Raw genomic sequence first — 5,390 nt, forward strand, 5'->3', positions numbered from 1 at the left:
TATTTGCTATCTTTCTCAAATGGCATCACCCTTATCATATACTGTGACAGCAATTAAGTCTTCTGAATATGCTCAAAAAGTGGCCTTGTCTTCAACATACTGTGTGCATTAATTTCTTCAGTAAGATGTTTCTTTTCATTTCTTCTTTTAAGAACTAGGGATCAAACCTAGGGTTTTGTGGGTGCTTGGTATCATACCTCAGCTTCCCTTTTACTTTTTGAGATAAGTTCTTGCAGGGTTGTTCAGACTAGTCTTGAACTCTTGATTCTCCTGAGTTCACTTCCTAAGCACTGGGATTAGTCATTTGCTACCACATTTTGAACTTTAAATACTTGTGCCCCAGCCTCCCAAGTAACATGGGTTATTATTGTTGTGTCCACTAGCGTTGTCTGAGAGTGTTTCTTTACTTGAAGTGCAGAGTGGAACTGTGGTAGATAGATAATCAGAAAGCCAGATTTGGTATAAACCTCTAGTGTTAGAACTTGGCTGTCTGAGGCAGGATTGATAATGCAAGGCCAGCCTGGTCTATGTAGTGAGTTTAAAGCCAGTTTGTGTTGTAAAGTGAGACTGTTTAAAAAAAAAAAATGCTGGTGGTGGCACATACCTCTAATCCCAGCACTTTTGGGGCACAGAGGCATGCAGTTCTCAGTGAGTTTGAGGACAGTCAAGTTCCAGGATAGCCAGGCCTACAGAGCAACCCAGTCTTGAAAAATCAAAAACCAACCAACCAACTAACCAACCCACCCACCCTCCCACCCACCCACCCACCCTCCCACCCACCCAAGAGACAGAAAGAATCAAGTTAGACAGACATGTGGGTCCTGCTTCCAGATTCGAACCCTCTTTAAAGTGATTTTCTTCCTCACATGTTGCGTAGACATATTCATAACTCTTATAAATTAATAGATTTAGTTCTTAGTTTGTGGATAGTCATAAATAAAACCTATTGCTTTTAGGGCAGAATCTTCCTTGTATTGAGGAAGAGGAGCTCCTAATCTTAGTTGCTTCCTGAGTTTCCTTGTTACTCTAAGTCTCCCTTTTCAAAAGTCAGTACGTTCATGGCTTCTTTTTCTGGCTTAGAGTATTTATTTGGTCAGTGGCTCAGTACCAATTGTACAGCAGCCCCTGTACTAATCTTGGCATATGATGAATGACACACAGTATTCTGACCATGGCAAATTCCCCATTCTAGTAATATAATATTTTTGGCTAGGAGCTAATTTTGGAATATAACGGACTTTTGGTTTGCCCAGGTGATTTTTTTTTTTTTTGTAATTGCACCAGTATTGATTTTGGGGTTGGGGGTGGGTTCAGATAAGGTTTCACAGTGTGTCCCTGACTAGCCTAGAACTCCCTTTGTAGACTAGGCTGGCTTTGAACTCACAGAGACCCATCTGCCTATGCCTCCTGAATGTTGGAAGTAAAGGTGTGTGCCACCATGATTAGTCGCACCAACATTCTTGATCTGTTGCTGTGTGTTTTTTTTTTTTTTTTTGGGACATTACCTCTGACCTCTGTTCTTGCAGAATATAGGTTATAGCTTGTCTCAGCTTGTCTAAGTACAGAAGTTGTTAGACTAAGCTGAAAGGTAAATACATATGAAGTGGTAGTTTGTTTTGGACAATGGAGAGTGTCACAAATTGAGGCAGAATAGAAAGGAAAAATGATGGAAACATGAGGAAAGAGTAGTTCCCAGATCTACTGAAATCTAGCTTATAATTCTTGGTGGCTAAAAGTGAAGGATTTTGATACAATTGACAAAAACCAAACTGACGTCAGAATTACCTACTGTTCTTGTTTCATTTCTGATGCTATGATAAAATACCGCAAGAACAATGAGTCTGTTAAGTGCATTAAAGAGGGGGCTGGAGAGAGACGTATAAGTAGTTGAGAGCACTGACTACTTTACTCTTCCAGAGGTCCTGAGTTCAATTCTCAGCAATTACATAGTGGTTCACAACCATCTGCAGTGGGATCTGATGCTCTTTTCTGGTGTGACTGAAGACAGCTACAGTGTACTCATATAAGTAAAATTAAATCTTTATTTAAAAAGTGTATTAAAGATAGCCTCAGAAGCACCAAAATATGTTAGTATCATAATAAGTTAATTTGACCAAGAGTGAACAAGTTTGAATTCTCCACTTTTTCACCTGTCTTCCATCTGTCTATAGTTTGTGGTTTCTGGCCTGTCTGGGCTCAATTGGGTGAGTTTGAATCCATGCCTGCCTGAATGCTGTCTGAATCTGTCCCTGATAAAGGACTTTGCTATTTCTTTTATTAAACAACACAGAAAGCATCACATGGAAAGGAATGAGGGTTACTTTACAAAAATCTTTAACAGAATTTTATAGGAGGTGTTGAAATTTTACTGATTTCCACTAGTCCAGATAACTAACAGTGCTGTAAGCATCATTGTAAACAGACTATATCTATGCTGCTTTCAACACTTATGGTGGATATTTATTGTACGCACTTTGGACTCATTTGCTGTTTTCAGCAAATTATTGCCATGACACGTCACACCACACACCACACCACACATACACATACACATTACTCTGGGTCAGGGACTAGGAACAGTAAATAACTTAAAATTAAACCTATGTATTAGCTTATGTTGTAAAAATTGACTATATGGAAAATCCAAGACAAACAATGTTGGTTATTGCACTGTTCCCTTAAAAGCAAGGTAAACAGACAGGCTGTGTGTACACAGCAGGTTAGTAGTCTTAAGTGATCTGAAAGTGATTAGTTGTACTGTGAGGTTGAAAGAAGTTCCAGTTTCTTAGAACGTAAAAGATTGTTTTATATTACTGTATTATCACAGAAAGGCAACTTGGAGGAGAAAGGTTTATTTTAATTCACATTTGTATGCATCCTTGTCTGCTCTGTGTATTTGTCTGGTGTTCACAGAGGCTAGAAGAGAAGAAGAGAACATCCCCTGGAACTGGAGTTACAGGTAGTTGTAAACTACCATGTGTGTGCTGGGAATTGAACTTGGGTTCTTAGGAAGAGCAACAGGACCTACCCATTTCTCCATTTCATACTTTTTTTGTTTTTGTTTTTTTGAGGCATGGTTTCTCTGTGTAGCCCTGGCTGTTCTGGAACTCACTCTGTAGACCAAGGTGACCTCGAACTCAGAAATCCACCTGCCTCTGCCTCCCAAGTGCTGGGACTAAAGGTGTGCGCCACCACTGGCTATCATACTTGTTTTAATAGAAATGTTCATGTAGCTTATATAGGGACCCAGAATAGCAGTGTAAATATAACAGTGCTAAGAAATCAGTACTTGTATCTTTTAATTTCTTTCTTGTTTGTCATGTGACCTTGGTAATTTGCTGATATTGTTAAGACTTAAGTTTCCTTCTGTGTAAAATGTGAGTAGTGTTAGTGAGCTGAACATGCCAACTATTTGAACATGTGAATACAGGTGGGCACTAGTTGTTACTTGTAGTAGTGAGTGATGCATGGCAGGAACGCTGTCTGGGTAGATTACACATTAGAATGAGAAGCTTTTGAAGCATGGTGGCAATAGCAAAAAATGTATGTATGAGAGAGAAGAGTTTTGAGGACCTTGCCTATCTGCCTGTATTGATCTTAAAATACATTTATTTGTTCATGCAAAAAGGACAGGAGTCTCATTTTAGAGATAGCTTTGGAGAATTGAAAATTATTTCATTTTGTAATAAGTCAAGTTTCAGGTTTTTTTAATCCATTTGGAGCAAAAGAATAAGTATTTTAATTATATAGCTTGTATACTATCTACTTTAGGCTGTTTGAACTAGTTCATGCTGATATTTTTGCCAGTTTCATAGTTAAAATATATTGGTTTATATTTTTTTTTAAAAAAACTTTTTTATTCTTTGTGACTTTCATATCATGTACCCCAGTCTCACTCATCTTCCTGTCCCTTTGTAGCTACCCTCTGTTCTTATAACCAGCCCCCCCCAAAAAAAAGTAAAAAAAAAAATAAGCAAAACAAAAAGGGGAAACTGTAATGTGTCACAGTGTGTCCCATAGTATACCCTTTTATTCACACATATTTATTTGCAGATATTGATTGCAATGAGTCATTGATCTGGTTCAGGGCCTCTGGCTTCTGCTACACTACCAATACTGAGTTCTCACCATGACTCCTCTTGGATGTCCTGTTACTGACTTTTGTCATGAAGCTCCTGCAGCTTTGGATCTGCAGGACCTGTTCTTTCACCATATTCCAGAAGTTTATAGATGGAGTAGATGTTGAGTACCACCAGGGTGAGCTCTCCAGCATTGCCCTCTCTAGTTCACCTAATGCTGCAGCCAGCAAAGGGAAAGGGTAAGGCTAGTTCTGCTCTCATGCCCTGGGGCCAGCTCTACTGTGTTGTTCAGGTGAGGTGCAGACATTCTTCTGAATGCCAAAACCAGTGAAAGGCGGGGCCTTCACTTCACAGCTTTGGACATTAACATGGTCTTACCCTGCAACTCAGACCAGGAATATCTGTGTGGTCTTTGGTGGTATTATGGGGCCACGAACTTCGACACAGACTCCTGCTGCATGGCCACAGACCCATACATGGCTCTGAGTGGCATTATGGGCCAAGACTTCATCATGGCCTTAGGTGTCAGGACACGCTATTCACTTCAGGCTGCTCTTCTTCACCCTCTTCCTCCAGTTCCACCTTTCTTCATAGTGCTCAAACTGTCTACTTCTCTTTCTCTTCCATCTGTCCATCACATACTTGTACTTCATAGTGGCCTCCACTTCAGGTAGGCCTTTGGGTGTCTTTCAACTACCTGGGCAGCATGGTGGTGGGCAGGCCTCTTCTGGTTTATATTCTTAAATAAGAGTGGATTATGAAACAATTAGAACATAATATGTCTTAATATTATTAAGACCCCTTGCTAAAATATTAAGTAATCAGTGGGCTTAGTGCTGCTAGAATAGAGTGCTTTTATTGCTTAATGTCTGCTCACTGTACATTAGAAAATAGTTATGGGGCTGAAGAGATGATTAAGTGACTAAGAGCAGTGGCTGCTCTTCTAGAGGACCTGGGTTTGATTCCCAGCACCCACATCAATCTCAACAGCAATCTGTAACTCCAGTTCTAAGGGATACAGCATTTTCGTCTGGCCTTCTTGGGTATCAGGCATGCATGTGGTACACACACGTGTTCAGGCAAAACACTCATAAATTAAATAGCTTTTTATAAAAGAAGATAAAAATAAATATAAAGACTTAAGGCACAAAGCCAATATAACTGTTTACTTATTACTCTGAGATAGATGTTAAGTTGAAAGAGCTATAGTAACAGTAAAGGAGAATAGTTTTGGGGTGTTCACAATGTTACTTATGTCTTTGACAATGGGTTTACAAAAGGTTGTGTTTTGATTATCAGTTTTTAAAAAAG

Source organism: Grammomys surdaster, unplaced genomic scaffold, assembly GCF_004785775.1.
Source record: "Grammomys surdaster isolate TR1022 unplaced genomic scaffold, NIH_TR_1.0 224, whole genome shotgun sequence".
NCBI lineage: Eukaryota > Metazoa > Chordata > Mammalia > Rodentia > Muridae > Grammomys > Grammomys surdaster.